This window comes from Equus caballus, chromosome 1, assembly GCF_041296265.1.
Source record: "Equus caballus isolate H_3958 breed thoroughbred chromosome 1, TB-T2T, whole genome shotgun sequence".
Classification (NCBI taxonomy): domain Eukaryota; kingdom Metazoa; phylum Chordata; class Mammalia; order Perissodactyla; family Equidae; genus Equus; species Equus caballus.
The window spans coordinates 198939038-198961429 of NC_091684.1; the positions used below are offsets into that span (position 1 = coordinate 198939038).

Below are 22392 nucleotides of genomic sequence, written 5' to 3' on the forward strand. Positions count from 1 at the left end.
GGCGCCCTGAGGGTGAGCGGCCCTGATCCTCCCCTGGTTGTCATTGGTGCAGCTCTAGAGTGAGATTGTAGTCTGTTTCCTTTGAAATAGAAATGCAGTTTTTTATTTTTTATTGAATCCCTCTGGGTGAAAACTATATCCTGGAAGCACTGTCACTTTGTGTTGTCTTCTGTTTTTTCTAATAAAGGCACGTTCTTTAATTCAACCCATTGATCCTTTTGTGTGGAAAGGATGCAGCAGGGCCCGAGGGAGACGTGAGCTGACCTGTGCACACGTAGTCGTGCCCGCTGGCCTGGAAGCCTCCATTCACAGAGTGGATGGCTTGGGTTAGGGGTTCCCCAGAGCCAGAGCAAGTCAAATAATAGAAGCGTGGCTTGTTTAAGGTTTCTTCTATAATTTGTTGCTGGCTGTCATTGTGAATATTATTTCAAAGCATGCGATGAAGCAATTTTCAGAGTGCTGTTTTTATATCATAATTATGCACCAAGAATTTTTTCTTCTGGGAGTTACCTTTGAATTACAGCACTGACTTTTTGTAACACTGTCATCAAGACAAATCAACAAGTCCCTGATGCTAATTATCTTTTCTTTCTCTAAGCCTGTTAAAATGCTAGCGCATAGGCCTTTAATGCGTAAATGTTGTTTTTGGATAGTTAAAAGCTTACAGTGACTGATAGAATTAAAACTTTTATTACATGTGTTCAAGTGTTTGGTAATAAAGGAAACTATGGTAATAGTCTTTAGAAAGTTGCTAATTACAGGAAAATGCTGGAAAGGGCAAAGACTTCATTTGCAGTGGGTTACGGAGCGTGTTTTTGAGACGTGGAGCTCCAGTGGTTCTAAGTGTGTTTCCAGCGGGTTGTGGTCTATACGCATCACGTCAGCGTTCTCTGACCGCCACGTCGACACTGTGTTATTAGTATCGCTGTGACTGTTTTTTCAGCTGAAACTTGTAAGTCACTGTACAGTTAGTTAAATGAACATAATTGACTTGTAACAGAGAAATCCTCACACAGGGCCAGTGTGAAATAATTTGTCAGTGCCAAGTGTTGCACACGGTAAACTGGAGTGTGCAGAGGTATAAAGCTAAGCAAATCTTGAAATAAACGTTAAGTCTCTGAAGTCGGTGACTGCAGGATGAAGTCCAGACTTCTTAGCATGGAATTCAACGTGCCAACCCAGACCTGCACACGGTGGCCCACCAGCAAGATTGGCTGCAGACATATTTTGTTTTTTAACACATGAAACGTTTATTTGCCAGCATTTGAAAATTGAGAAATTTTGCATTAAAAAAAATTGAATTTTACACCTTTTAAAAAACTGGAAAGTGTGGCTGTGATCTTTTGGAGAAAGATTGCTTCCCCTTTTACACGGGTCGTGTGCTCTGCAGTCCCCCATAGTCCCCCTCGAAGATCCTCCTGCCCCACCCTTGAGACCAAGTGGCCGTTGGTGTTTTCCATCCTGCAGGCTTTACTCCTTGTTGCTGCCCCTGTGGTCATGGGCGCGTTTGCTGTCCTTGAGTCGTAGACACTTATTTTCCAGGGTCCTCTCAGAGCTCCTAAGTCTGGCCGAATAATTCTCGCTGTCCCTTCAAACAGGGACACCCTCAGTCCGGGTCCTGCCACCTCCTCTTCCACCGAGTGGAGCTGCGCGTTGCCGGTGTCACGTCGTTGGAATCTCGCGCACGCTGCTTTGTGCAGTTGTCTTTTTATTTACGTTTTCCAGATCCGCACCTCTGTTAGAGGTTTCTCGAGGGCAACAGCCATATCTTATAATTTGCTAGTGCCAGCAAATTTTAGATTTACTAAGTTAACTATTGTTTAGATTTAGCTTCCAGTGGGTGGTAATCTGTGACCATAACGATGCTGTAGAATAATTAGAAAATATCAAAATCTTGTATAAAATCTACTTCTTAAATAGGGCTTGAGGGATATTTTCCCTCAAGAGTAACTGATGGACAGTACCTTTATTCTATACTTCCAAGCCCATGACTGAAAAATATTAATGGTTTATCAGCCTGATCTTAGGCTGAAGTAATATGGTGTCATGAAAAACCTCAGCAGTAAAGTTAATGATGTACGTGAGCCAAAAATCAGAGTGGAATTTTGTGTGGTTGCATATTTTTTATCACAACAGTCAGAGATGCTTTAAGAGTTTTTTCCCCAAAGAAAATAGAATTCTATACTTAACTAAACCTATCTAAATATAGTGGTAAAGTTAATGTTTTGCATAGTTGAGTGTCACACTGAAGCAAAGATCAGCTGCGATGGTGCCATTTCTGAAATTTCTGTTGAGAAACTCCTGTTACTTGTAATTATAGAAGGAGATTCGGAAAATTTAACATACTTAAGGAAGTTTTAGTTCAAATAAACCCAAGATTTTCAAATGTGATCTTAAAGGAATTTAAGAAAATCAGATCACAGAATAGTTTTTAAGAAGTGTTGTGTCATGTAGAATTTAAATAAATTCCAAATAAATCTTTTTAAAATAAAATTTTTTAACGTCAAGTGTTCGTTAACTGAGCTCACATTCATTTTAAATCTGCAAAAAGGAGGTTGAACTGATGATTTGTAATTTCCTGAAATACTTGCTTTTTCTGGTGTCTAAGAAGTGGAAAGAGAAGTTTTTGTGAATTTCAATCATAGCGTAAAACCTCACAGGGAAAGCTGATGGAAGTTGTCTAATTTTATAAAACAAATTTTCTTTAATTGGCTTATGGATTCTTGATGTAGACTTGCGTTTCTGACCAATAAGTTTTCAGGGAATTTGTGATCAGTATATAGGATCTAAATTAATGCATTTTCACATATAATCTATTTTCTGTTGAGATTTTGAAATATATTCTCAACTGCCAAGGGGCTGGGACGCGTGAGGGTTTGTTTGGGTCTGGGAGGTGGTTACTCAGCAGAGTCCCTTCTTCTGGGCTAGACCAGGCATGTGGTAGTGGTGGCTCCTGCTGGCATGTCTCTGCCTGGTGTGATGCTTTGTCTGTGTTAGGAAGCGAGTTACATCCTCCCAGGGAGCAGGAAGCTGTTTGAGGACGGACAAGGTACTACATCTCTCCCTCCTTTGAACTCTGCCACAGCTCCTAGGAGAAAAGGGCTCTTGACTTAAGCCCCACAGCATGCAGCTTCGTTCTTTCAGACCTTTATGAGGCAAGAGAACCGCCATCTAGATTTCAACCTTCAGCAAGTCAGGGAGGCACTTGAGCCGTAAAAATGTAACAGAAATGTGTTTAGGAAAACCCATTTGCCTATCTTCCAAGTCTGACATATAAATAAAATAAAACTTTTCCCATAACAGTGATATGTATTCAGATTTAATGTTGGCATTGAAAAATATACATTTTGTTGCTTAAATTTTCAAAAGGCTATGAAAAATAAAAACTTTGTTCCTTAAACGTTCAAAAGACCATAAGTAAAGATTGGGTTTTAGAAATTAACATTGGAATGCAGTGTTACAAGTGATCTGTGATTTCTCCTTGCAAGAAGGAGATGTCCCTCTTGAAATGCCTTAGTTTGGGGTATCTTCCCAGGCTGCTTTAGAGCAGGGTTTCTTGTCCTCGTGCCACGTGAGCATAATGCAGGGAGAGTGTGCACGCATTTCCTCTGCTTCCTGTGGTGACCACGGCACAGGTTTTTTCCTTTGGAAATGCCCGTTTCATCCATCCTGCATTTTTTTCTCCTTGGCTTGACAAGTGGTGGTGTCCTCTGTTGTGATCAGGTTGTCTGCGAGGAGTTGTCTTGACGTGGGCTTCTGACCTTTTGAGCTGATATGCTTAGCCCTGTGGCCCAGGAATGAGTGATTGTGGACATCACATTTTCTTAGAAAAGAGTTTATGTTGGTCTTACCTTTCTTTCACATTGGGGGGAAAAAGACCAAAAAGTTGGGATTATTTCTAAATAAAATTTATATTGCTGTGTCACCCATCTTCTCTGCTGTTGCCGTGACCTCTTTGAAGATAGGAGTTTTGGCTTCCCCTTATTTCTTCAGCCCTCCTGTTTTCTGTTCCTGCTTCATCTGACACTGGTGTGTTGTATGTTGGGATGAAAAGGCTGATAGAAAAGAAATTAACTAAAATCATGTATAGAGCATTCTCCTTCTTAGTTCATTTTATTCAAATTTGTGTGTCTGTGTGTTTCCCCCGAGGATATGAATAAAGTTACTTTATTATTCCCTTTATGAATTTAAACCCTCCACACGCCAGGGAGCAGTTTGACCCATAAAACAAACTAAAAACTGTGCTTATGAATACCTGTGTATCTTCCAAGTCTGACATACGAGTAAAATGTAGCTCTTTTGTAGCGGTAATACAGTTAGATTTAATGGAGCATTGAAGAACATAAATTTCATTTAAGTTTTCAAAACTGTGAATAAAGATTGAATTTTGAAGATTACCCATAGAATGTAGCTATAAAATAGAACATTTTCGTCAAGAGACAAATCAAGATGCCATTGATTAGGTCCATACAGTAGTTTTAAGAAATCATATATATATTTTAAAATGTTTGATTATGAGAATAATTGTATGTAATCATAAGAATAATACCAAATGGGGTTCTTTCAATTCTCTGAGATGCTAAAATGTAGAGTAAAATAGTTTTTCCTAAATATATATATGTTAATTAACGAGATTTGTCCTCCTAAATGAAGATGGAAATATAGTGGTGCAGTGGGATTAAGAATTCTGACTACCTTAGAGCTTGGTGTTAGCACAAATCACAATTCAGAAGGTGAATTCCATCTGATATGTGAGTGAGGTCATGGATCTTACAGAGTTGTCGGAGACTAGAAGATGCTGCTCCAAGAAGTACTGTGTTTGAAAGTGCTCTGTCGGTGCGGTGCCTGTGCAGACATACCTCAGGAGCTTAAGCACAGCCGTCTGGGAGGTCGCTGCTGCTGACAGGTGTCGGCGGGAGAAAGAGGAGTGGAGAAGTCGTTACAGTGCATGTGGGCCAGCCTGGGCCAGGGTTGCTTCACCTAGGCTGCAGGCCGTGAAGGGGAGACTCTGAAGCCCTAAAGTCAAGCACAGGTGTTGTGTGTGTGTGTGCACACGTGTCTGTAGGGCAATGGTGCATAGTGTTCATCAGAGTAATAACCGTGATTCCTGTATATTATCTTTTTCTTAAAAATTAAAGGAACGTGACCACTTATTTCCTTCCACTAGATTTTCTGGCAGCATCATAATTTATATGACATTTGGTAGTTTTAGAAGGAATGTTTATTTACTATTTGATCCTCAGAGTAATGGTCTCCCTCTTGTACGCGGAGGGGGTAGATGACTTGTGTGAGTAGACACCTCTGCCGGATAGAGTTTGTCACAAAACCATGGTGTGATACTTTTCTTCCAGCTCTGAGGCCTGTGCTGTTTTCTTGCTGCCAGTCAGTCACCATGTTGATAAAACATTTCCAGAGTGTTTGCAAACTATGATGCAACATTTGATTTCTTTTTTTGTTAGGACTTTTGTAAGTCAATTTTAGTTTCTGCCAGATACTGAATCAACTTATGTTCCTTAATTAGCTTGCATTGATTATGCCATAGAGAATTGTGTCACTCTAGGGTAATCTTTTCAAACATATTCTACTTCCCGTGATAATGCGTTTAACTTGGCACAAAATTCCAGATCATTGGATTTCGTCTGAAGAAAGCAACATATATCTAAAATTTCACACTATCAATCCTTGTTCAGAGCAGCTGTTACTTGAAAAAAGATATTATTTGTAGGATTGGTTTGTAAAGGGAAATTAAAGGGGTTTTGAAATGATTGCACATTATGCATTTATAGGTGAGACAGTGAACAGTTGCTTGATTTCTCCTTAGAACTTTGCATCTTTACATTGGAGTGAAGGCTGTGGAGCTTGAGTGAAGTGGTGCTGGTGTCTCATGAAAGCATGTCTACCATCGGCCTTTCTGGAGGACGTTTTACTTCCATGTGGACTTTGCAAATCAAACCAAGTTTATCATGAGAACATCTGCTCTTGGTTCTTTAATTCAACAGTCTTTTATGTGCCAGCATTTTGCTGGAAATTCAGTGATGAACCAGGCGTGGACCCACCCTCTAGAAAGGAGCGCCTGGTTGATGAGGGGAGACAGACGGACAGATGAGCTGCTAAACCACGTGGCAGGTGAAATCCTGCCTGTTCAAACTCTGCCGTGCAACTGTTGCTAAACCACGTGGCAGGTGAAATACTGCCTGTTCAAACTCTGCCGTGCAACTGTTGCTAAACCACGTGGCAGGTGACATACTGCCTGTTCAAACTCTGCCGTGCAACTGTTGCTAAACCACGTGGCAGGTGACATACTGCCTGTTCAAACTCTGCCGTGCAACTGTTGCTAAACCACGTGGCAGGTGACATACTGCCTGTTCAAACTCTGCCGTGCAACTGTTGCTAAACCACGTAGCAGGTGAAATACTGCCTGTTCAAACTCTGCCGTGCAACTGTTGCTAAACCACGTAGCAGGTGAAATACTGCCTGTTCAAACTCTGCCGTGCAACTGTTGCTAAACCACGTAGCAGGTGAAATACTGCCTGTTCAAACTCTGCCGTGCAACTGTTGCTAAACCACGTAGCAGGTGAAATACTGCCTGTTCAAACTCTGCCGTGCAACTGTTGCTAAACCACGTAGCAGGTGAAATACTGCCTGTTCAAACTCTGCCGTGCAACTGTTGCTAAACCACGTAGCAGGTGAAATACTGCCTGTTTAAACTCTGCCGTGCAACTGTTGTTTAACAAGAAATTTCCTTTCATCTCTCCAGAATTCTTGCTAGGTGATAACTTGGGTAAATGTGGAAGGCCAAGCTTCATTTTTACTTACTATCATTTAAAGTTATAGTCTATTTCTAAATCACCATGACTTCCTCCATTTTAATTCTAAGGTCAGTTTAAACTTTCTGAAGCTGTGGATTTTGCCACTTTAGCTGATATTGTGTCACTTGTTTATACGGTGCGTCACGCGGCACAGGTTTTGAGGTAGTGGAGGGTCCTGTAACATGTGGACACTCTCATGAACACATAGAGTCACTACAGATTTTTAAAAATCAGCTTTTTCATGATATGTTACATACAGTAAAAGTAAAGTTACAAATGTACAGAGTCATGTAACTGGTGTCACACAAGACAAAGAACGTTTATCACACCAGGATGTTTTCTACAGCCTCTCCCACACCACAGACCCCTGTGTCCTGCCCTCACGCTGTCCCACGCCACCAATATGCTATCTTGCCTTTGCGAGAATTTCACGTAAATCAAACCATGGGGCGTAGTCTTGTGTCTCTTGCTTAGCACAGTGCTTTTCAGGTTCATGCCGTTTGTTTCGTCTGCCAGTAGTTTCTTTTCATTGTCGCGTTGTATTCAGTTGTCAGCTGTTACTAGTGGATGTCTGGGTGGTTTCCAGCTTGGAGCTCTTTTGAATGAAGTTGCTGTGAGTGTCCACGTGTAGTCTTCGGTGGATGTGTCTTTTCACTTCTCTTGGACAAATACCTACGAACTCAGGTATCTGAGCTGTATGGTAAATGAAGCTCTGGCTTTATAAGAAACTGTCAGATTGCTTTCCACAGTGGCTGTCCCCTGTAACGTTCCCACCAGGAGTGTCTGAGAGTTCTGCTTGCTCCAAATTCACCAAGACTTGGCATTATCAGTCTTGTTAATTTTAATCCTTCTAGTGGGTGCATAGTGGTATCTCACTGTAGTTTTTATTTGCATTTTCCTAAGGACTGATAATGTTGAGCGTCATTTCAGTGCTTATCTGCCATTTGTATATCTTCTTCGGTGAAGTGACTGTTTAAATCTTTTGGCCATGTTTTTAAAAGCGTTGTCTTCTGTTAGTTGTAAGAGCTGTTTCTGTCTTTGGGATTTCAATCTTTAATCAGATAAATGTTTTGAAAATACTTTCATCAGTCTGAGAATCACATTCTCATTTTTAAGTGACTTCCAAAGAACGGAATTTCTTATTTTAAGCAAGTCCAGTTTATTTATTTTAAGGAAGTCCAGTTTATTTATTTTAGGGAAGTCCAGTTCATCTTTTTTCCCCGATGTTTAGTGTTTTCTGTGCTCTTAGAAACCCAAGATCACTAAGATCTTCTCCTAGAAGTTTTCTGTAAGTTTTATAGTTTTAGCTTTTACATTTGCATCTGTAATTCATTTCAAGTTAATATTTATATTAAGGTTGAGGTCAGTTTTTTCTGTATGGATATCTAATTGTTCCACACCATTTGTTCAAACTTCATTCCCTCACTGAATTACCTTGGCATCTTTGTCAAAAATCAAATGTCTTTTTATGTATGGCTCTATTTCTGGACTCTTTATTCTGTTCCATTGACCTGCATGTCTGTCTTCAGGCCGGTATTATACTGTGTTGATTACTGTTTGTACCTTTATAGTAGGTCTGCAGATCAGACAGCGAGTCCCCCCACTTGGAGTATGAATAGTGAGAGCAGACAGCTTTGCTTTGTTCCGTATTAGGGGAAACCATTCAGTCTTTCAACCCTGAAGTGTGATGTTAGCTGTAGATTTTTTATAAACTGTCATGACTTCTTATACTCTTAGAGCAAATAATTTCCAAATTCTACACAGATTAATTCAGTTGGATGATGTTTTTAAAAGACTCTTTAGAGGGAATTTCAGGATTTTATCTCCCCATTATCGAGACCTGTATTGAAGATAAAAAGCCAGTAGATAACTTAAAACTTTCCAAATATTATCTGGAAAAGAATTCCCGTCCACCCTTCCCTAGAAAGCCCGCACGAGGACCAACACCAGATTCCTCCAGATCTGCGGGTCCTGGAGGATGGCAGGCACTGCTCCGTTAGAGAGTGCTTTTTGATCACTTGAGTAGTTTCTCCTCGGGGTCTGAGACGGTATGATTCCAAGGCAGCTGTTGGTCATATTCAGCCTTCTCTTGGTAGGATTAAGGGCGGAGGATGGCAGTGATGCTCTGCCGGTGTTGGGCGGTGGTGCTGCCCTGAGCACTGGCTCAGCTTGGAGTGGCTGCTCGTCTGGTTTCTCCAGGGTCAAGGCTGTTGGTCAGCCTCAGGACTGGGTGCCTTCCAGCTCCACGAGAGCCGCGTGGAAAGGCAGTGCTGAGCGGAGGGAGAGCAGTTTCTGCGTTGGTTTGATTGGTTGGTTGGTTGGTTTTTAGCTCCAGCCTTCAAAGTTGAGCTATGGTTTCATTTTTCATGGAGGATTAACCTTGTTAGTGTAGGGTGAGGTGGAATTTTGACTTCCTTCCTCCACACCCTTCAAAAACCAGACTTCAGGGCTCTCTCAAAGCATTAGAGGATGATCACTTTGAGAAAGAATGCTCTCTTTTGAGTGTATTCATTCAGGGTATGGGGGATGCACATCACAAAACCAGAAAATCCAATGAAAGGTAGGTCAGATGGAGGCAACTTGACCTCTTCGGTGACTCACTGAGTTTTGTTGACTTCACACCTCGGGGAGCCCAGAGGTTCCCTGTGAAATGGCTTTCGTTTCTACTCTCTTTGGAATATATGGGTAATAACTGAGTTAACCTGGGTTTGTATCTTATTTCAAAAGCCCCGTTGAGAAGCGTTGCAGACATAAGGCCTGTGAATTGGTGTATGGCAGATAGCATGTTACTGCATTGGGAAGTTCCACTTGAAAACGAGATCCCACACTTGGTGGAACTGCCAGATTCATGGTCGTTGTCTTCCAGAAGTGAGCTAAGGGAGTTAAACGCCGGATGGAGGCAGAAGAGAGCCAGCTTCTGACTGAAGGGTCCCCTGGGGAAACCCCAGGGAGGCCACCCTGCTCCGTGATGTCCCCACAGCCCCCTTAGCAGACTTAGATTCATGTTTCTCCAGAATAGCATAAGTCACCTATCTCCTTAGAGTAGATTGGCTAATGATTTGATGGTGCCTCAGAGGAACAGGGTGTGCAGGGGTGTTCTTAAAGTCTGGAGTGTTGGTCTCTGATTAGTGAAGACTTTCTTAGATATAAGTGTTTTATTTTTTATTTTTTGGTGAGGAAGATTGGCTCTCAGCTAATATCTGTACCCATCTTCCTCTATTTTGTATGTGGGACACTTGCCACAGCATGGCTTGGTGAGCAATGTCTAGGTACGTACCTGGCATCTGAACCTGTGAATGCCAGGTTACCAAAGTGGAGCGTGTGAACTTAACCACTACACCACCAGGTTGGCCCCTGGTGTAAGTGTCTTAATGTGTTGGAGATAAATCCCTACATGACAATAACAATAGTAAATATTTTGTGAAACTGTTATAAAGAAGCCATATATAAAATAAACATTTTTTGTTAATTCTCTTAAGGGCTTTTGTAACTGGGGGATGGAAATGGTTTAAAATGGTTTTTCTCTGATGGTTTTATTTATTGAAGCATAGTTGAGGTACAATATTATGTTAGCTTCAGGTGTACAACATTTTCTCTCATGTTTTACACTGATACTTTCAGATGTCTTTATGAGGTTATTTGACATCTTTGTCTCTGACTTATGCTCATAGCAAACCCACAGAGGGGTGTTACGTGAGGGCTCTTGTAGCAACGGAGGCCTTGCAGGAATGTGCAGAGGGACCCTTGCCGTGAGGCCTGTGGGCTGTGCTCTCGCCCTTCGCTTAGTGTGCAGGGGCCTGGACGGGGCCTCGCTCACACGGGTCTGTGTGTGGCACCTTTGGCACGTGCACAGCGTGCGTGTGTGTGAGGGTGTGTCTCACAGCAGATGCTGCTCCCTTGGGTGTGTCTGTTTAACAAAATAATTTTGGCCCATGGTTTGTGTGTCTAAGGATTCCTGGCATCTCAGTCTTTTCTGGCTTCATAACCCTGTTTACATGTGGCTCTGCCCCTCTCAGGGTGGAAGGCAAGGTCTTATTAGCATTGGGGTCTGTTTACTTCAGGAGATCATTTAACTTTCTTTTTTTTTTTCTGTTTTTTTTAAAGACTGGCACCTGAGCTAACAACTGTTTCCAATCTTTTTTTTTTTTTCCTGCTTTATCTCCCCAAATTCCCCTGGTACATAGTTGTATATCTTAGTTGCAGGTCCTTCTAGTTGTGGCATGTGGGATGCCGCCTCAGCACAGCCTGACGAGTGGTGCCATGTCCGTGCCCAGGATCTGAACCAGTGAAACCCTGGGCCGCCGAAGGCGGAGCGTGTGAGCTTAACCACTCGGCCACAGGGCTGGCCCCTAACTTTCTATTTAAACATATAAAACGTGAACTTTCTGAAAGGAGACAGGATTAAACTAATTGTTTCCCACCCGTGGGAGTTTTTAGATAGAATTTAGGGAAGAAAGATCCTGGAAGGAGAAGCACGCAGGTGCCCCAGTTTACTGGAGCCCTCCCTGCAGGTCGGGTTGCTCGCTCAGTGTCGGGCCCTTCACCTGTGAGAACACGGGCTTAGACCACGTCCCCTCTGAGCCCGGGTGCAGTGGTGACATTTTCATCTGATTGTATTGTGTTACAGTATTTTCCCTTTAGTAGGAGATGGAAACCCAGAAGTTAACACATACACATGCTGCTGAATTGTAAAACTCTTAGAATAATTCATTGACAGCAGCAGGATTCCAAGGCTTTTTTCCGTTTGAGGGTCGTGGGAACAGTTGTGTAGTAGGCAACACACTGTCTAAGGTCCTCTTAGTCTGTCGCCGCTGTTCTTTGCACGGGTCCTCGATGGCCTCCCCTTGTGTTGGGAGTAGCGAGCTTTAGAATTCCCTGCTCGTCCTGCCTCGTGTGTCTTTTTGAAGCTTGATCACAAGTGTGTGGTTATTCACAGCATTTTCTGATTTATTTTACTTTTTAAATTGTGAAATACACACAAAGAAGAGTGTTTACGGCATCCATGTACACTTTAAACAGTAACAGTAATAACACCACTGTATCCATACCAAGCTTAAGGAAAAGAATGTTTCCCCAGCTCCTTTTGCGGCTCCTGCCCCTGTCTGAAGCCACCCCCGCCCCCTGAGCCCCCCTCAGCTCCACCGTGAAAGTTTGGGGGCTCATCCTGCCTGTGCATTCCTTCCAGTCCCACCACACACGTGCATATCCCGGGCGAGTCCCCGTGGAGTCGCCCGTTTCTGCGCTTCCTGTTCCTAGGAAGGAAGCATACTGTGTATATTCTTCTCTAACTTGCTTCTTTTGCTCAGTAGTGTTTTTGAGAGTCGTACTTGTTAACTGGTAGCTGTTATTCATCAGTGGTCACTGCTGAATTGTTTTAATGTACCATTTTATTCTATCGTCAATGGACTTTTATCTTTCTAGTTTTTACATTTATTTCGTTGTTGTTGTTAAGAACCATTTAATGACATGGAAAATCCTTTTGCAATGTTAAAAGAAAGTTAGCAACTTCCCAAATGCTTAATTCAATCTTTCTTAAAGGCATTTGTGCTCTCTTTGGAAAAAACCTTTCAGGGGAAAAATAAGTCAAGTTAATGTTAGGATTCCATATATTACTACCAGATAATGAGAATTTCACAGCAAAACCATTATCTAGAACACTTCAGTTCCTGTGTCGGGGGGAACTGAGTGAAGTCCCCTGAATGAAGGAATCAGAATTTCATTGTGGAAATTAGAAGCAGATGCTTCCAAGTTGGAAGATTTTCCCTGAGAACAGCACTTTTTGTTGGCGGTGTCATGCTAGAAATTCATCTTGGTTGAAAGGAATTTTTGTCCCTGGTTGCTAAACCTGATATGAGTTTTGAATACAGATGGCTGTGAAAAAATAAAGTTTTTGTGGTTTAAAATGCATGAGTTTTACCATCGCTTCTGCTCTTCTTGTGGGCTGCCTATCTTGCATCTCCCCTCTCTCCCAGCTTCCCAGAGGGACCCAGGTTTTGGATGTCCATGTCCTTCAGGGAAAGTGAATCCCACCCCCAGCTCCAGCTCTCGAGATGGGCCCTGGGGCTGACGCTGGTCTGACTGTGCCATGCCCCTGCCACTGCACAGCAGCTTGGGACCCGAGACCCCCAGCTAGGGCGAGTGTCAGAGCTCATCTTTGCCTCCAGGTTCTGGTCCATGTGGCCACTGAGAGATGCAGCCTTAACGTGAAGTGACCAAGGCACCAGGAAGAAGCTGGTGACATCGCAAGCCACCACATCAAACCACCCACAAGCCCACTGTCTACTTCTAGGCTTCAAGTTACTTTGACTTTTATAAACTCCTCTGTATCATTCAAGTAGTTTACTAATAGTTAACACTTAGATAGTGTATACCATATGACTTGCAACATCCTGTAAAGTAGATACTGTTGTTATTTCCATCTTACAGATATGGAAGCTGAGATGTAGAGGGGTGAAGAGACCTGTCCAGGCTCATACAGCTAGTAAGTAGCTGGCTGAGAGTCGAACCCAGTCAGTCTGGCTGCAGAGTCCGGGGTTAAGTTGGATATTTTTGGTACTTGCAGCTTAATGCGTCCCAACTGAAGGATCTTTTCTGTGCTTGCACACAGGCTGGTTTAACCCGGTGCACAGGGAGACCTTCCTCGAAACTGTATTTTGTTGACGGTGTTGGAGAGTAGTATCTCCCATTACGTTCAGCCGCTAAATTTAAAAACAAGAAGAAATGTTTGCCTTTTTCTTTGTAACTGACACACAGAAAATGTTCAGTAAGCTCTTGCCAATACTGACTCCCATTGCTGCGGTGGGGGTGAGGGCTTGCCTCTTAACGTAATTTTAATCTTAATTGCTGGGGAATTTGTTCACATTTCTGGTGAATTTCTAAATCATTCAGCACGTCGTGCTGGGTGCCTGTTACAGACCCAGTACTGTCCCAGGCATTAGAGACCTAGAGATGCTGATAGGTCGCGACCTTGAGGGGATGCTGGTCCTAGTGGGGAGAGAGACTCGCCAACAAGGACAGGTGCCAAGAGTGCAGGAGGAGCGCCCTCAGCCCCCTGCTGGCGTGCTTCCCGGATGGCATCTTCGCTTTTCCAGGGAGAAGAAGATACTTTGTGTTTTGTTTTGGTTTTGTTTGTTTTCCGTGAGGAAGATTGGCCCTGACCTGACATCTATTCCCACTCCTCCTCTTTCTTTTGGCTTGAGGAAGATTGGCCCTGAGCTAACATCTGTGCCAGTCTTCCTTTGCTTTCTGTGGGGGACACCACCACAGCGTGGCCATGAGTGGAGCAGGTCCACACCTGGGATCTGAACCGCGAACCTAGGCTGCCGAAGCAGAGCACAAACTTAACCACTCGGCCTCGGGCCGGCCCCCTGCCTGGTTTTTGTTCTTTTGGAGGTGGGTGGTGGGCAGGATAGTATAAAGGGAGGATATTACAGGCAGAGGAAACAGTGTGGTCCAAAGCAGAGAAATACGAGAGCAGGTCCTTTGAGGGAGCCACTGGGGAGCCCTTGCAGCAGTACAGAGCGTGAGTTAGAGAATGTCACACTGAGGACGGAGGGACCGACGGTGAGAGATTGCTGTGCCTTAGTGTGGCAGTGTTGTCCCGTGGAAGGTCTCTGTGCCTTAGCGTGGCAGTGTCGTCCCGTGGAAGGTCTCTGTGCCTTAGCGTGGCGGTGTCGTCCCGTGGAAGGTCTCTGTGCCTTAGCGTGGCGGTGTCATCCCGTGGAAGATCTCTGTGCCTTAGCCTGGCAGTGTCGTCCCGTGGAAGGTCTCTGTGCCTTAGCGTGGCGGTGTCGTCCCGTGGAAGGTCTCTGTGCCTTAGCGTGGCGGTGTCATCCTGTGGAAGATCTCTGTGCCTTAGCGTGGCGGTGTTGTCCCGTGGAAGTGCTGTAGTGCCGAAGCGGGCAGCTGGGTGATGCACAAGGTCAGAGCAGGTGTCATGAGGTGGCCTGGCTGCGTTGCGGGCTGCAGATTTGAAGAATGAGACGGGACTTGCAGATCTGGGAGAGAACACGCTGAGGGCCACGGTGGAGGGGGGGAGCCACTGAACAACGGCCGGGACAGAGGGACGACTTTCTTTTTCTCACTAAGATTGTTTAAATGTGTATGGGGCACCTAAGTCTGTCCCAGCTGTTCGACCTTAGGGGTCACTTTTGTTATCTTCCTCTCCCTCGCTTTCTTTGGGCCTTATGTTTGGAAAGATCGTCTATCAAAATAAGTCATTTGTTTTCATTTTTTAAATCTGACACATAAAACTAAATGTGTTATCAAAATAGGCACTGAAAAATGATGTTAAAGTTCCTTAGGTGAATGGTCTTTTAATGTCCCTTGATATTATTGTGGGTAAACACGCAAGTTTTCTCAGGCTTTTTGAGATATTTGAAGTAACTGTGAAGAGTCCCATCACTTCTTCCGTGAACCCAGGACAGAAGCCATTGCAGTTGTTGGTTGAGTGAGTTATGCTTATTACTGTTCTCTTTAGAGAGTGTACCAGAATCGGGCTTTCAGAAGTGTGTTTTTAAGTTCAAGGGTAAAATGAAGTGCTTTCATTTTCCTGAGCACTGCTGTTGTTTCTCCCTTTGCTTTGCCTCTGTAATCAAGTGGATAAAGTGAGTGTGGTCCTAGCAGAACGTGATGCCCAAGAAGGGGAAAGTGCAAAGACTGGGAGTCAGAGAACCACAGGTGCAGGGGAGCACTCCCAGCCTGCCTTCTCCTGGCTCCGGGCTCTGTGTGTGTTCGTGGGGCGCAGCGCAGACCCTGTTGGGGCCAGGCCCCTCTCCTGCCTCCCCCAGGCGCCTTACCTGTGATGCCCCCTCCTGGGCCACTCCTTCTCCCTGCTGCTCTCCGTGAGCTCCTCCTGGAGTGCTGTGCTCCCTCAGCTCCCAGCCTTGGCAAATCCAGGACCCTCGTGGTACCACGCAGTTCAGCATTTAACTTAACGTACAATCATGTTATCTCCTCTTGTTTCACTGTGTTAATCTTGACTCTTCAAAGAGATTATAAGCTCTCTAAGGAACAGAATCTAGAAATGGCGTGAGAGACAGGAAATAGTGCAGTCTAACAAAGTGCCGGAGGGCTCAATTCGGTTGGCTCTGCTCGTTCGCTGACTAGCAGAACACCTGGGGTCTTTTTCTTTCTTTTCTTTATTTTTTTAAATAGGGGCATTTTAAATTTCTTCTAGTTCTATTATAAAAACATATTGAAATGGTAGTTTTTGGCTATAGGTATTTGTGATTTGGGGATAATGTGCTCAATAAATTTTTTTTTTGTTATTGATGTTATTTTTGATATAGTATAATTTACTAATGCATTCCTGTTGTTCGACTATTTAGATATTTTTCCCATTTTTACTCTGATGGATAGTGGTTCAGGGAGGACTTTTGTTCAAAAGTGTGGTTTGCTTTAGTTGAAGTACTTCCTTCTATATATCCCCCAGAAGTTGGATTATTGGGTCAAAAGACATGAACATGTTTATGAGTCTTCCTGCAAAGTTCTATTGATTGCAGTGACTTACGTGCCAGCCACAGCTTACGAGTACAGTGATGTCACTGATTTTTCTCCTTGTTTGCAGTGTACGGCTCTTTGCCTGTCTTTCTCATATTCTCCCTTCTCTGTAGCCAAGGATTAGCCACATAATTTTATTCTTTAAAGGATGATAAGCATTGCTTGGCACCAGTACAAGTCCGCTTTAATTGGAAGGTTCTTTTTCATTCGTGGTCCCAAGGTATTGCAAATCTCATTGGCTAAATACAGAAATGAAATAATGTGTTAGTTGCTAATAGAAAAGTACCATTTATTTTAGGGCTCAGGATGTGATTCATGACAGAATAGATAGATTATGACCACCACCCGTTACCAAAAGGCAGTTCTTCCGCTTGCTTTCCACGATGTGAAGACAGTAATGTTACTTGGTAGTAAATGAGTAATGCATTTAATAATCTTCACAATAGTCCCGTTCCTGAGACGAGAAAAATGGACGCAAAGAAGTAGAGACTCCCCAGGGGCACCCAGGCGGCAAGTGCCAGAGCTGGGGTCCCGTCCAGGCCGTCTGGCTCCAGAGTCCAGGCTCTAAGGTCTGTTGCTCTGTCCCTCTTTCCAAACTCAAGCTTTCTGTGGACTCAGTGATTACGTTTCAAGTATAGTTATTGTAGTATATGTACGTATCTACACGGGCACGTATTTAGATACATGTATATGTAAAATACATATGTTTACATATTTAAAATAGATAAAATATACATATATTTACATATGTACATTTCATACAGTAACTGTTATTACAATAACTGCATTTTAAGTGACATCACTGCTGCTTTTGTCATATACAGTCTGGTCACAGCCTCTGTTAGATTACATTTGGTAATTAGTTAATGATTTTCCCTTACCAAATTTATAGAATAGGCCCCAAACTAAGCTGTTTTTACCAAAATTTCTATAACTATACCATAAACTGACCAATGCCCAAATTATATATCAACCATAGTTTCCAGTTACTTTCTTTGCAGAAAAAGCACTTTTTTTTTGCAGCTACTGTAATTTATTACAAATGGACAGTACAATAAAAGCACATTTCAGCACAATTCTGGGAAAACATATTGTGATCTTTAATAAGATTGTATTATTCAGTCACAAATTAGCATTCAAGATGAGATGTTCTCTTTTTGCTGGAAATTGCTGTGAGGAATTGATAGCGCTGTCTGCCTTGCTGGCCTTCAGTGAACTTGTGCGTTCTTCCCCTGGTCACGTGCCCCTGTAGTGCCCCTGGAGGGTGCTGGTGTCCTGACAGCAGCTCCACCACCTGAACCTTTCAGTTATTAAGAGGTGTCTTCCATCTTCCAGGTCTTCTCTGCTGATGATGAATATCACCCGTAGTGAACAGTCTCCTTTGTTTGAGAGAGAAACTTTAAAACGTAGAGCATTTTTTTTCAAGTAAATATTGATGTTGGTAGCCAGTGGTAGTAGACACTTGGTGAATCAGTGAGTGAGTGCCTCACATGGTAAGTCAGCTCCTTGTTTGGATGGGCTGTGTTAGAGAGGACTTGCTCAGTTACAAAGGGGCAGTATTAGCTTGAGAGAAAAGATAATTTATTGGCTCACTGTGGGAATTCCTAGGAGTGGCTTCTGGCTTCAGACGCAGCTAGATGCAGTGTTTCAAGTGACGTAGTCAAGACTTCTGAGCTTTGCTTTCTTCTTGTTGGCATCCTTCTTCAGCAAGGCTTTTACCCCATAAAGATGGTGGCAGCCCCTCCAGGCTCCTGTCGTTCTTATAAATAACAGTCCAAATGCCGAAGCAGCCCTCCAGGCCAGCTTTTGTATAACAGATTTCATGGAGGAATTCTGGGTTTGCGTGGGTTGTATGTTCATCATTTAGACCAATTACGGTGACTGGAGAATGGGGTACCCTGTTTGGCCAGCCCTGGGTCACATCCCTACCCTACATCTTCTTCCACCGTCCAGAGTAGACAGCACGCTGTGATTGATAGCCCACTGGAAACATCTGGGCTGGCACAGGGGCACTCCCTAGTGGAAAGATGGTGCCAGACCAATGAAAAGAGATGTCCTCTACGTTCCATCCCGTGGTCAGCCAACACACATTTGAACCTGTGCATTCATACATGCTTTCTCTTTTTTAATACGTAAGATTTCAAAGAGGTCACCACCTAATATAATGCAACTGTCCCATTTACTTAACGTCCCTAACCCAAAGTAGACTTCCCAAAATTTAGCTTAGTTACTGCATCTAGCTCTCAATTCCAGATCTCTAGGTGATGTGGATTCTTGATCAGTGGTAGATTGGTTGTAGATGTGCCTTCTCACTCACGACTCGCTGTTATTTTAATGAACATCCCCTCAACAACGTGATATCAGCACTTTATCCGTTATCTCATCCAGTCTTTCCAATAATCCTGAGAGGCCACTATTTCAGATTTTACAGATGGAGAATCTCAGGTGAGAAGCTAGTGTTTGTAGAATCCAGATTAGGACCCAAGTTTGACTGACTGTGGAGGTTAAGTCTGTCTTAGCCAGTGTTCTGTCCGTGTTGTCTCTAGACAGCTGAGGTCCAGCCATCTGGGAAGTGATCGCAAGCTTCCAGCAGTCCCTCGCTCGCCTGCTAGAGCAGCGGGTGGAGGACGGGAGACGGCAGCAGAGTCCGATGTTCTTTCCAGAGGGCTGGGCTCCACACAGTTGGCAGATGCCACCTATGTTCTCTTTTAGGTGAAACGGTAACTGCAAAACAGGCCATGAAGTAGAAGGTGTTCAGCTTACCTGTTCTTCAGGGCGAGAAAAGTGACCCTACTTAAGGGAGAAAATCCTTGTAATACAGAGCACACAGACAACTTGAAGGTCGGGTGTCAGAGTCCAGGCCAGGTTCCGTATTTCCAGGTACTAGAGTGAAAATATAGGCTCTCCAGGAGCGAGTGCCTGGTGAAGGTGGAGGTGTGCTCAGGTGAGACGTTGGGTAATACACTGCACTGAGAATTCCTTTCAAGAACCTGAACTTCAAAGCTGTTTTTTTCCCTCCCCAAGGCTGCGGTGCGTGGTTGTGTGTCCTCGTTGTAGCTTCTAGTTCTTCTGTGTGAGCTGCTGCCACAGCACGGCTGCTGACTCGCGAGCGGTGTGGTTCCACCCCAAGAACTGAACCCAGGCTGCCGAAGCAGAGCACGCTGGGCTTTACCGGCCAGGCCCTCGGGGCCAGCTCAGAGCTGTGCTGAAGCCAGAGGCCGGTAGACGTTCAGGAGGAGGTTCAAGCACAGTTTCTGAGTTTGGAACACGATTGCTGAGCCTTCAGTTGGAAAACCAGTGTTTGGTAAGAGTTGTGCCGTTACTTAACAACAGCTGGATGATGGAAAACAGCCTGTGGCTCTGAGAAAGCCTGTGGAGCGCTGGTTCTCAGCAGTGGGTGGTTTTCCCCAGGGGTGTTGGCGCATCTGGAGACAGTTTGGGCCATCACACTGGGAGGTGGGGAGGTGCCCCTGACGTCTGGTGGGCAGAGCCAGGGACGCTGCTGAACACCCTGCAGTGCGCAGGGCGGCCCCACTGCAGAGGATGTTAGGCCCATAATGTCCATAGTGCCAGGGCTAAGGAACCCTGCTCTGGAATCTTCCCCGTCCGAGGACATGTGTAGTAAGCCGAACAGTCAGCATTTAGCAGCATATCCTGTATGCCTGCCACTGGAGATTAAAAATGTACGTACGTGTAGCCAGTGGCCTGGCTCCGAGGAGATCTGAGGAGATGAGGTAGAGGAGAGCAGTAAAACTTCCTCCTGAGCCCGAGGTAGTCTCAGGGCCAGCCCCGATTCCAGGGGAGGGAAGGGATCCCACCTCTGAATGGGAAGCTTGGCGAAGAGTTGATGGTTTTCTTTATTATACGTAAGTCCTTAACGGCACCTGACACAGCAAGTATGTAGTAAACGTCAGCTTTAGTCAGTGCTGCTCCTCACCTTTTCTGAACAGTACGTGAGCCTTGCCGTTTACTTTCCTTCTGCTTGAAAAACTTCCCTGGGGTGGATGGATGGACGGACGGATGGATGGACGGAAATGACATCCCTCTCTTCATTCTGGCATCTGCTTCAATATTGACTTGTCAGAGGTGCTTCCTCTGATACCATGTCTGAAATGGCACCCACACGACCACCTTGTCTCCATCACCTCTCTCACGTGCTCTGGGTTTAGTTTTTCTTTGTCGCTGATACCAGTGTCTACATTACGTATGTGTTGTCTGTCTGCATTAGAGCAGAGTATTGCTTTGTCCGGTGCTGTGCACTCAGCACCTACAACAGCACGTGGCAGACAGTAGGTGTTTGATGAGTGAACATAAAAGAAACCCCGCTCATTTTACCCAAGGCATCTTGATATTCCTTTTAGGGCACCGTGCATTAAGACTGTACTCTTGGAGCTGGCCCCGTGGCTGAAGTTCCATGTGCTCTGCTTTGGTGGCCCGGGGTTCGGGGGTTCGGATCCCAGGTGTGGACCTGCTCCACTCATCAGCCACACCGTGGAGGTGTCCCACATACAAGTACAGGGAGATTAGCACAGATGTTAGCTCAGGGTGAATCTTCTTCACACACAAAAAAGGACTGTACGCTCTTTATCCCATGATGATCCTGGCCGCGGCATTCACGGACTCAGTGCTGCCATCTGTCACGCCTCCCCGTGCCTTGCCCACTGGGGCCCGCGTGCTCTTGGGAGCAGGAACAGCGTCCTCACCTTCGGCTTCTTGGCGGTGGTGTGTCCCTGACTGGACACTGAGCTCACGGGTGTGGGGGCAGTCTTCTGTTGCCTCTGTGTTCTGCTTTCAGCGAATGGGCACTGCCCTTCTCTGTGTCACTGGGGCCTCGTAGATGTGGGGTGGTTCAGTTGGAAGGTGGGACTGGCTGCAGTCCCCTTTTCCAGGATGCTTTTTCGCATTGTTTTTGTTAGGTAGTAAAGGTACCTTTTGACTGTTGAATATGCCTACTAACCTTGCCTCCTTAGAGTCATCTTCTGATCAGATTACCATCTTTCACTTTTTTAGGGTGACAGTCTCAGCATTGAGAATCCTCCAAAGTAAGGCTGTGTTATGTGGGCAGGAAATTTCTGGTGACCTAGTTGTTTGTTTTTTTTACTTTTTTTATTTCAGAATACTTTTAGATACACTAGAGTATCAAAGACAGTACAGAGAGTTCCCCTATGCCCCTGTTACCTCTTACACGACTGTGGTACATTTGTTACAACTGATGAACCAGGAGTGATACACTGTAATGAACTGAAGTCTGTACTTTTATTGCGAGGTGACCCAGTTTTAAAGGTTGTTTTCAATAATTTATAAAAAAATGGAAATCAGTATTGATTGTCCACAGGTGGTTAGCTTCCTGATTCTTAAAAGAAATGTAACTTTGTAACCAATGGGGGCTTATCAGGAAATAAGGGACTTTCAATAATGTGGGTTTAAAATTCAAGTGAGGGATCTGATAGCTTAACGTACTTTGTAAGTGGGGTATTAATAAAAAAGGCAGGTGGGGTTGGATCCCTGTTGAAGCTCTTCAGTTGTTGCCTGGGAGACAGGACACTGCCACGCGGCCTGCTCTGCCTAGGTCGTCTCTCCTCAGATCCTTGGACAGGAGAGGCTGCCCTGGGCGGGAGCTGTGCCCTCCAAGGTCGAGCTGGGACCTAGCATAGGACACAGAATAGGTGGCCGGTGGCTGAGAGGCTGATCTTTCAGTTCACGTTGGCGTACGTTTTGTCTGATTCTTTTCCCCAAGACTGCCCTGTTGAAAATTAAATTGTGTCCTGGAGCAGGTGTGGGTATTCTGCTGTTTCAGTGGAGCCTTCGAACCCACTCTAATGCAGTCCTGGGTGAAGTACGAACTTAATCCCCGTCTCCCCCACGGCCTGTCTGGTTTGCCATCCTCAGAACAGAGAAAGCAGCCGTGAAGCAGGACTGTTTCTCAAAGACTCTGCTTTCATTAAGTTTTCTTCAAAAATCCTCTTCCAGTCTTTTTTTGCTGCATTGTTTGAATCATAAAATAAATAAAAATTGTACTCAAATGAAATTTTGAAATTATTTTAATGAAGCTCTGGAAACATCCCAAACCTTAGAACATGTT

The 22392-nt window shown here is 44.4% G+C and overlaps 1 protein-coding gene across 15 annotated transcripts in view; it reads left to right on the forward strand.

The window, feature by feature from the left end:
- FRMD6 (FERM domain containing 6) overlaps window positions 1-22392 on the forward strand; it is a 285594-nt gene that overhangs the window by 225955 nt on the left and 37247 nt on the right. The window contains exon 1 of one of the 15 annotated variants that reach the window (XM_070243007.1): window positions 18647-19614. The exons of 13 other annotated variants lie outside the window; for them this stretch is intronic. The gene's annotated coding sequence lies outside the window, so the exon portion shown is untranslated. Of the gene's footprint in view, window positions 1-18646; window positions 19615-22392 lie in introns of those variants that run through there. One more of the 15 variants, XM_023625227.2, reaches the window with a different exon arrangement.